General features: G+C 39.9%; 1 long non-coding RNA gene across 1 annotated transcript; it reads right to left on the minus strand.

Moving 5' to 3' along the window:
• Nucleotides 1-2,040: 2,040 nt before the first annotated feature.
• On the minus strand, nucleotides 2,041-4,465 carry LOC137150854 (uncharacterized). The gene is made up of 3 exons (XR_010919099.1): nucleotides 4,410-4,465; nucleotides 2,653-2,768; nucleotides 2,041-2,094 (listed from the first exon to the last, which is right to left on the minus strand). It is a non-coding gene; the product is annotated as an uncharacterized lncRNA (long non-coding RNA).
• Nucleotides 4,466-11,357: the final 6,892 nt, after the last annotated feature.

Here is an 11,357-nt window from a genome sequence, read left to right on the forward strand (position 1 = left end):
GTTCCCTGCTGCACTGGTTGCATTACCAGTAAGACCTCCTCCATGAATATGTTTGTAACCCTTCTAGCAGTCGGAATCGGCAGCAACAAGGGCTGGGGACAATATTTAGGGGTTCCTGTCAGTGATACAACACCAAACTGGCTCGAGCCCCTACACAGTCACCTGGGAAATTACACACTATCCCCTGGGTAACCACAAAAGGCAATACTTCTCCGCTTATAAGCACAGAATCTGAGTGTACAAAGTAAACATTTTAATAAAAGGAAGGAAGGAACTCAGCACTTATTTGGGAAAACAGTGCAAAGAGAATTCATAAACACAAAAACCATAAGAACCCACCCCTACCCCAGAGTACGTGGGGAAGTGTCCTTTGCATCTCCCTTCTTGCTTCCCCTCATCCCCACTCACAGTTGTTGTCCTGGGTTGGCGATGACCTAGAGCTTCGGGTGCATCCAAATGAGTGTCCCTGTCACCTGGGGAGGAAGGGGGACAGAGCCCAGTACTGCCCTACCGACCATCGTAGCTGCATTGTTCGCCTCTCTCTCGGCTAGCCCCCTCTGCTGGCCACATCGCCTGCTTGTCACTGGGCTCAACTTGCTCCTTCTGCCAGCCATATGGCTGCTTGCTGGTCGCTGGGCTCAGTTACCCCTTACCACCTGCCTGTCACTGCACTTGACTAGCCCTCTCTGCCAGACACGCCATTTGCTGGGCTCAGTTATGCTGACCCCTGCAGGTAAGTCTCTTGATGTTTTCCCAGTTCCTTTAGAGATTTCAGCTCTTAGTTCAGCTTCAGTGATTTTAGCTCTCAGTTTGTGGGGGAAACCCCGCTGCTGACCCAGGAATTCTGTCCCTGATTTTAACAAAACAAAACAAAAACGACTCCAAGGGGAATCCCTATTAACTCTATCTTTGATCAGCAGGAGTGGGCAGTCAAACCATGCCTGGGGCCCTTGGTCAGAGTCCCTGCAATCAGACAGAAAAAACCTATCCCACCCCCCTGCTGCATTTCAGTGATCTGGCATGCAAAAGCCTCCTTTGCTGAGTGCTGCTCAGATGAGAACAAAACTTTTATCAGAACATGCTAAGCACATTTCTACTGCCATTTGTTCATACAATAAGGGTCAAGATTTTGTTACCTAACACTAAAGTGATTTGTAAACCAATCCTAGCCAAAATGACCATTTCACATTATGCTGAGCACGGAGGTGTGCTTATGCAAATACACTGCTCACGCAAATACAGTTCCCTCACCTTTCAGCCAGCTTAGCAGGGGAGGGCCACTCAGACCCTGCTAACATGTTATTTCAGGAAATGTCCTTTCTGTACTAATGATGAGTTGCTGCTAATTATTTTTTCCAAATTATTGATAATTTAGGTCAAGGCTATTTTTATTACTTCTGCACCTCTCTAAATAACTTTCTGCAGACCCCCTCAGTGCTGGCCAACACTTTTCTGGGGCTGCCACTTTATCTCATGCATGATAAAAACTTTTCCCCCTGCATTATAAAAATGTTTTTGGTCATGATACTATAGTTATAAATTCTGTTGGCCAAAAAATCACCAACACACTTAACCAAATATCATTGAAGCACTGGTATCTTACTTTACTCTTTGTTCTAATTATCTGGCAGTCTTGGCACCTTTATCTGGAGTATTTTTAAGTCTATCAATTTATTAAAAGTGCAAATTGCCATTAAATATTTGCTATACTATGTACCAGTTTCCTCTTTCTCTTCCCAAAAACTTCATATACAAAGTGTACTTGGCTGCTTTTCATTATATGTCAGGTACAAGTCACAGCTGGAGGCAGGATACTGGACTTGATACTGGGCCAGCAGTCTGAGCCAGTATGGAAATCTTAGTTTCCTTCATTTTCTTAAATGGTAAGCCAGTTGTTATTTTTAAAATAGTGTCTAAAAATGTCATTTCCCTCAGAGCAAAGTTGAAATGCCTTGATGCAGCTTCCAACAAGATCCTCAGTACAACACGGGCACAGGTAACTTCAAAAGAGATTTAACATAAAAGCAACACATCAGTTTTATTTTTTTCTTGTTTCCTCTGCACGTTGACAGGAGATTTGTCTTCTCTTCTAAGCTGTGAAAAAGAAGAAGAGCTACTTATTATAAGAAAAAAGATTGATGCAGCATTTCCCCCTATTTTCTTAAAAGATCACATTACAGCCTAGGGTGGCATTATAATGAGGCATGTTACAGTTATGGGAATGAAGTCTCATCTCCTACTAGTAAAGCTCAGAGGGATAAATCTCTCTCGTTCAATGCTATTACTCATCAACTCCAGTTCTAGAATGATTTCCAGTATGTCCTAGTCCAAGACAATTTTTCATGTACTTTAGATTGAAAACTAGAAAATTCACCCTGCTCAGTTAGTGTATTTGGTGTTTCCATTTATTACGGGCAAAATTCTCCTTTAGTGCAGAGCAGACACGGGGCTGCCTGTGTACTCTCTACACACCACATAAATGGTCTCTCTAGGGTAGAGACCAACACAGAAGACAACACTGGGAATGGCTTGGACAGGGAGCATGAGATCCATTTTATACATATACATTGGCACTAACATCTTGAACAACTGGGGTAGAAAGACTGCAGCAGCTATTCTAACTGATGAGTAGTGAGCGGGAGGTGAATTTACCTCTGTAGTCGGCGTTGGTGAGACAGATATATGTTATATTTGAACCCAGCACAGAAGAAGATAGACATGGGGGAGCTGGTTTAAACACAACTGTCTGCTGTGGTGACTGTATTGTTCTGCAAAACAGAAATCAAAACAAAAATGAAGGTCTGTACTGGGAAAGGTGAGTATAGAGTGCCCAAACCTTTAAAGACACAGGATATCGTATTCTGCCACCCTATTTTAAAATACTTTCCATTTACATATATACACACACATACACACACACTAATTTTTAACATGGCTAATGTAACATACTATATAACCTAACTAAAAGTTGCAGGTGGACAACCTCAGACTCTTAAACTGATGAAGATTATTCTGCCCTGGAATAGCAACTCACAAATTAAAACCATTTATAAGTTTAGGTGCACCACTGGTTTTCACACTTTCTTGGAATAACTTGGTAATGGTGGTGCATCATTGTCATGAACAACAGGAATCAGCTTGCTCTGGTACCAAAGTTTCTTTCAACAAGTCATCAAAATTAGGAGTTGTAACTGACAGAGGTTCAATCGGAGGAACAAAAAGTCCTACTGGAATATCCCTGGACTCTGGCACTCGTTGAGGCTGCAACTGGTCCATATGTCATTTCCATAAAGTATCATCAGATACTTTTACCATGAACAAAACAGGCCTTGTGCATTTTACAAGTTTTCCAGGTACTCGTTTCACTCCATCACTGTAGTTGCGAGTCCACACTAAGTTTCCTACTTGAATAAAATGTTGACGAGTCTCATGTCAGTCAATCAGTCTGCATAGTTTGGGATTTGGTGACACATGAAGTAACATGAGAATGTGCCAAGTCCAAACAGGTTCACAGAAATCAACTCAAAAAAAGGTCACTCCTGGGTAGTAGCATGTGGTGTGTTCCTCTAGACCAGTGGTTCTCAATCTTTTTTCACTTCCAGAACCCCTAAAATTTTTAAATGGAGATGAGAACCCTTTAGGAAATCTTAGACATAGTCTGCCGACCCCCCAGGGGTCAGCAGACCACAAGTTGAAAAACCACTGTTCTATGGTTACAACAACCTTTTGTGGATTGTTTAGACATATTCTGAAGACCCCCTGTGGTCCGTGGACCACAGGTTGAGAAACACTGCTCTAGATATTCGAGGAATTGTCCCATTTCTGCTGATCATTCAAAATGGACTTATTAGTTCTTAAGGTATGCTTAAGTGTTTATAAAAGGATTCCACTTGTCCATCAATACAGGATGGTATGTACCATAATGTATGTGCTGAACTCCATTTGAAGCTAGGAACCTTTGGAATTTTTCAGAACAGAATTGAAGTCCCCTGCTCCCTCTGCAATAGTTTCTCTTCTGGTAATTTGGCCTTCTGGCCAGGTCATGATTTAGTCCACCATTTCAGGGGTTATGAGGTCCAACAGGACTACTGTCCAAATACTTTCTCTGAACAGAGTTCAGCCTCAACTCAGGGCACTGTGCCAATATACCAGTGGATGGCAGGGGAACCCGGGCCCACCCACTACACCAGGTTCCGGCCAAGGGACCCTATAATCAGCAATATAGGTCTGCTTGATCCCCATCCCAGTTGCTGTTTTCTTGTGCTCCTTCCTACCAAGCCTCTCTAGCTTCCCTTTCCGGTGTCTGGGTTTACCATGGGAGTGTACTCTATTACCCGTGGGCTACTACACTGCTTTCTAGCCTCTTGGTACACTCCTTATTCCAGGACAGGATCTCAGGGATTACTTACTCCTTGTGCCTGACAACCTCCCTCATCCCAGGGTGTGATTGAAGCCTCCTTCTCCTACATCCCCCTTCTGCTTTTAGCGTCCTGGCTTTATAGTGTTGTACCAGCCCCTCCCCAGCTTAGATCACTCTTAATTAACCCTGGCCTAATCTCTCACAGGTGACTCCAGGTAATTTAGCTAGCCTATCAGCCCTTGTTAAGACTATCAGGGCCGGTGTGGGGTGCATATCCTATCACAGGACACAACCAAGGATGTAGATGAGCTGGGCCAGGATCATGCTGAATTTGCTCACGCAGTACACTTCACCTTCCTCTCAATGTCTGTGTTGATACACAGCCACCAGACATCTCTCCAGGCTATGTCTTCATCTGCACAATGCCAAAATGATCTTCATGAAGAGCTTCCAAAACTTGAGGTTGAATTGATTTTAGAATGATCACTTACTTTTCCCATAAGATGCAACTTTGATTCACAGATAATTCAATACTGATGTGATATGAATTGCATAAACTGCAGATTCTTGTGATCCAACATTATACCTAGTAGTAACATTACCTTCACAAGAGAAAACACATCATCTTTAGTTGTTTCTTTATTGCACGTCTGTGCTAGTGAACTTATCTATGAAACTGAGATAAAATACTTTGGGTTGACAGGAGCTTGGGCATGGCAGACGTGACAGCCTATCAGCATTGCCATGCTGAGTCCCTTTACAGATTGTCCACAAAAGTTGCCATTTCATTTATCTCCTGTTGAACTTTGCATTCTCCCAGTCATCGCCACTGCCACAGTGAGTCTTTTTATCCAGGGAACCTTTTTATCTCTTTTCGCTCTGATCTTGCAACTTTTTTCAGCAGGTTGCAAAAAAAAAAAAAAAAAAATGTAATTAAATTATGCTTGATTTCCCTCTGCTGGCTCTGTGCTTACACTGCAGAATCCCTCCTTTGGTTTTACTTGTGTTCCTCTGCTGGTGGTAAACTCTCAGTGCAGGCTATTAACTGTCTGCCCGCCTGCCTCCTTGAATGAGGTCAGTCAAGATGGCTTCTTCTCCCACACGTCTCTGTTTGCAGATGCTCTGGCAGCAGCCTTCTCCTTTGTTTATTTTTATTTGTCTAGTCTCCCTCTTGAGCTAGCTGGCCTACACTGGCCCTGCAGTAAAAAGCAGCAGTCTGCCACCTTGTTCCTAGATGAACTTCTTTTTTTTATTATTAAATTATTTATTATTATTATTATTTTCTTACCTTTTCTTCTTCTTGTTCAGGCATGGAAGCACTTATGGGATAGAAGCTTCTTGTCATCAATTTTATATTTGGAGCCAGCAAAGAAAGAGACAGACACAGGAGGAGCTGATTTAAACACAGTCCTCTCCTGTAGTGACTTTATTGTTATAACTGCAAAAAGAAACCAAAACAAAAATGAGACTCTGAATTGTGGAGGATGAATGTATAATGATGCACTGTAGGGTTATATTTTTGTAAAGCTTATATACTAAGAAATGAGGGAAGAAAACTGCCTAAGAAATCAGAAATAGATGCTAGAGTTGGAAAGGGAACTGAAAGAAGGGAATGTTGAGGACAGATTTGAAGAGATATATTGATTTCAGTTAACTTGATCCAGGGATGAATTTGGCCAAGAAATTTCTGTAATATAACCCAGAACTACTGTTTCCAAATATGATACATGAATTACAAAACCCACCTTTTCTGTCAATCCACTCACCTAGATCTGCTTACAAAGCACCCCTGACTCCATCTATACTATGACAACATGATTCTCTTTTTGTATTTAGAAGCTTCCAATGGGCTGAGTAGAAACCATAATATGTCCATTCTAACCATCAGAGAGCATTGCCCCTGTGCAAGAGAGGTCAATCATTGAGTGCACTAATGATATTATTTGCTAGGTGTCTCTTTTTTGTTCCAGGTGCATACATATTTACTATCCAGTTGGACTGCAGCTATGGGATCTTGTTAAATAGATCCTTTACCCTGGCTTAGTTTCACTATCATCTATTATTTTAATTGATTGTTGTATTCAGTGCATTGTTGCATATTGTTGATAACTCTGAATTTCTTATTGTTTAATAAACATATACACCAAAGTGCCACCATCTGATTCTGTGAAGAAATGACCATAAATTTGACTGACTGTTCTTTTTCTGAGAGGCACCAGCCAGGTTTTTTACTCTATTTTCAGGGAGCATGCAGTGCTTTTGAGTGTGTGTCTCTAGTTGTGAGTTCAAACCATTTTATCTATTTGGCACCCATTATTACATTATGACCAAGGAATTATAGTTGTCAACTAAATTCAAATATGTGCTCTCAGTATAGTGGCCCAGAAATATCTATAGGTCATTAAATATTCTCATACCCCATTACTACTGTAATCAAAGTCCAATGGGAAAATGAATTGCAACTGGCTGTGAGATGAGAAGTGGGAATAAGCTTGGTTTACAATATTAAAAATATTGACTTCATCACTCCTCAAAGTTTTCCAGAACAAGATTCTGAATGTATTAGCTATCATTGAATCCTTGAGATTTTATACCCTCAGTTTCCATCCCTTTAAAAAAAAACAACAACAATGAGAGTTCTGTGGCACTTTAAAGACTAACAAATTTAATTTTTGTAGGCATAAGCTTTCGTGAGACTCAGCTCACTTCATCTGATGCAGAGGTAGAATGATACAGTAAATAGAGATTATTATTCATTTAAAATGTATTTAACAGACCATTCCTCTTCAAATTGTATAATTACAGATCATTATTATATGTATACTATTATATCAGTACCTGCTCAGATTTTCACAATATTGCTCAGAGCTCCTTGTGGAGCTGAAGCATCTACAGAGTCCACCCGAGACACTATGATTCCAGACCTGACTGTAGGCTCACCGGCAATAACAGATGCTGCTTTCCTATTTTCAAACCCAATGTTTTCAGGATGAAGAAGCATCCCCAGTTACCTCAGTATATTAATCATTTTAATAATGCAAAGAGGTGATATATAATCCATTTTGAAAATACTTTAGATCGACATTTTAGCCTGCAGTGTCAACTAGGTTTTCTGTGGTATTTATGTGGCGATTTGTTCAATCTTTCTGACTCTACACTGCTGAAATTCTTTTATTTTTGTATGAAATAGTTTAATCGCTATGGTAATTTACTCTAGCAATTTTAAAAGTCTCTTGAGTAAGTGCTTGCCCCTTAAATATAAAATTGCATTTTGATATCAGCTGCTCTGAATTTTTCAAACAACTAGAATGGCCACTTCCAAAGTGAGGATGTCCCTAACTGGGATCACTCAAAAATAATCAATAATCTTCTCTAAACTGTGAAGGACACTGGATTAGAATTTAGGAGAGTTGAGTTCAGTTCCCAGTTCTATCACAGATGTTTTCTAGGACATTGGCAAGTCACTCATTCTGCCCTCTGCTTCAGTTCTTCATAGAGATAATACTTCCCTACTTCACATGTATGTTCTGAGACTAAAATCCTTTAATAATTCCAAGGAACTCAAATACTGTGATGATGAGGGCTATATAAGGGTGCAACTTTTACTGTTTGCTATAACTTATTATGTTTCCCTCAGAATAAATACCTGTTTGCAACAACGAAAGAGTGGAACCCTCCATGTAGACTCAAAACTGAATTTTTGGAGAGTGAGAAACATTTCTCAACACCCCGTTTATTTAAAGCAGGAAGTTTGTGTACATTTTTTGATATATCCAAAAATAAAGATGCTTTCTAAAGTCCAAACCTAGTGAGGACTACAGAGTGTCTTCATTTTCCATTGACTTCAAAGGGAGCTGAAGTCATTCAATATCTTGCTCACTCCCAGGCTCTTTCAGTCCTAATACTAATCTCACAGAAGTCAGTAGGAATTTGTTACTGGTATCATGGGGAGCAGAACTGGGATCTTCGTTTTCATGAAGAGATTTACAAAGGTCTTTTGATGATTTAATTTGCATGCTTGGGACTAGCTTTTTCCCCCAACTGCTAGTAAAAATAAATCCAAATATTAACCCCCCGACAAGAAGATTCCATCATATTAGATTTTGTCACTGCCTATACTGGAGGTGCATTTGAATGGCAGAATTAATGTCTGACAGCATTAAAACTTAGTGTGAGTGTTCTTGAGTTTTCAAGTGCAGATGCTCTTAGAAACTGTTTCTTCACAAACAATTCAGTCTGAATTATTGTATAATGTACTGTTGTAATAGACATTGTAAACCCATTCAAGTCAACAGAGTTCTACCCGTCAATTTGACCTATGGGCTGCATGGTTTCAGTTTTCTAAAATTTATATTATTTGACAGTCTTTTCATAATATGACTTCTAACAATACTATATTTCTTGCCTTAAGGCTGAAAGTATTTTGAACAGTTCAATGCTTTGAAGAAGACAACTTGTGCAATAGGTGACTACTCTCTTTTCTTAATAGCATTTCTTTTCTTGAATCTTCTTAATTTACACATTTTCTGATGAACAGGTATTTTAATTAAGTAGAAATATTTTGAATAGTGTATAATTAAACCTTTCTTACATTTGCTGTATTAGAAATGTTGTAGAAAGTAGCTATTTAAGTCAGTGGAAAGACTTCCATTGTCTTCAATGGGTTTTGGATCAGACCTTAGTTGTGTAGGGTGTTTGGACCACTGGGTCTGGATAAACATGGATGTAGTCCCATCCCTCGCCTGCCCTCATTGTGGCCTTCTGCACTGTCCTGTGCAAAGAGTGATGCAGAAACTGTTTACACAGGGCATGGTATGCATAGCACATGGGCACCATTGTACAGCTACTTCTCTCATGGCTCTCTTGCAGGGGTTCATTCATGCAGAGCAACTGGTGTTGGCTCTCTACACCACCAGTAACTGCACCCATTTAAAATAACACTTCAGGAATCATACACTGGACAAAAGCTTCATAAGTATAGGTCCAACCTATAAAAACTGGCTTCAGTGGGAACAAGATTCTGCCTTCTATTTTTATTATCATCATAGAAAAACAATTTGTTTCCAAATGTTACATTATTGTAAATTAAATGCCACTTTTTAACCCCCCACCAATCAAGAGTCACTGGAATCGATTTTTTTTCCAAAGAGGTCCTCCAATCCCCATCTAAGTTTGCACAGTTTTTAATAATATTTTGCACTTCTCTAGTATCTCCCAGATGAGGATCTCAAAGTACTTTACAAGCATTAATTGGGACTAACACTTGAAAAAGTAGGGAAGTGTTATTATACCCATTTCTGGATATGGAAATTGAAGCACAGATAGGTTCAATTATTGCCCAAATTCACACAGTTGTGACATTTTGGGGATCACCCAGAACAGTAAGATGTTCTCTGACCATCTGCCTTTTAACTTTGGGCTCCTCAATGCTGTGCTGTTATGGCCTTAACACCAGTAGCCAGCCTACAGGCATATAGGTCTTTCTCTACCTTCCACCAACCTTGTTACTTCTTGCAGGGTGACCTCAGCATCCCTTCCAGTCCCAAGTCTCCCCAAATCTTTCTGCCTTGAGTTCTTAACTACTAGACACTCGAATTTTTCCCTTCTGATTCATCACCCCCAAAGGAGTGAAACCTGCCCCCAGTTATCAATTCACTTTGGGACATGCACCATACAGTTTGAACAACAAAGACCTATTAGTAGACAACAAACAAATAAACAAAAGGCTTATTAATAGAAACCCCACAGATTCAAAGATGAAATAGTAAGGGGAATCAAACACATAACAGTTACCCAGAAAATAAATACAAAGACCCAATGTCAGGTTTTAGATACAAAACCCTTTTCTAACATAAGTTACCTATTGTCTTTGCTTAGTTTTGCCAGCATGCCCTCTGTCTAAATGCTGGCCCTCAGTTTGTGGATACCGTTCACTTCAAACCCCTTTCCTTTTAACCAGGTTTGCAGGGATTTTTCCCTTTTTCTTTGTGTTTTGTTTCCCTTTCTCTCACATTATTGTAAAGGCAATTCCAAGTTTTCCAAGACTGGGATTTTCTTTTTAGTTTCAAGTTGTTTTAATGTTTTCCCATTTACTTTAATGGACCATCACTTGCCTTTTCCTGGGTTGTACAATGCAAGATGTTTGGAGCTAGCCTCCTCTGGCCTACCACCTCCCTCTTGTGAGATGGAGCTGAATATTACAGCACAAATTATTAGCAGTTTTATAACTACACAAATACATAAATTCATAACCACATCTGCTTTTCATCGGGGCAGCTTTAATTACCACCAAGGCTCCATAGATGCTCCCCCACAGAGGTCTCTCTTAGGGAAGCCAGTTTATGAGAGTACTGGAATACGCAAGGCAGCACCTCTAGTGGAGAAGCACTGGGAGCTGATGGATGACACAGATTGCTCGTCTGATCTGCTAACCCCATTGGGTGGGGTGGGAACATGATCACTTTCCATCACTGGTCCCTTTGCCACTGTTTCTACCAGCTATAAACTTAAAATATGTGATTTATTAAAAACTCAGTTGTTATTGTGATGAATGGTTTGAATGAACTAGGGTAACTACTTATACTGGGAAAGGATTTTTGTTTCCAGTTTCTCTTACCAAGCAAGAGATTCTAACACCAAAATAAACTGTGTTTAGGTTAACTAAAGCTCCAGAGTTGTTAATTAGCTTAAATATAGCCTATTATCATGACAGGTAAAAAGGACAGGTCAATTGTTTGTTTAGAAATTCTACAGTTGCCATCTGTAGCCTCAGAAAATGGAAAGAAATCATCCCTACCATTGGGCCCAATCCTGCAATCATTTTCACAGATATATGATATTACTCTTGCACGTAGCTTCATTGAACTCATTTGAGTAAAGCTAAGCACATACCTACATGTTTGTAGGGTTGGACAACTGTTTGGTAGATGCAAATTATAATTAAAACGTTAAACTTCTCCACTTCTGTTGGGTTTTTCCTCTTGATTTGCTCTACCAA

The sequence above is a fragment of the Emydura macquarii genome, unplaced genomic scaffold (assembly GCF_026122565.2).
Source record: "Emydura macquarii macquarii isolate MOO-44397 ecotype Brisbane River unplaced genomic scaffold, CSIRO-AGI_Emac_v2 contig_1027, whole genome shotgun sequence".
NCBI lineage: Eukaryota > Metazoa > Chordata > Testudines > Chelidae > Emydura > Emydura macquarii.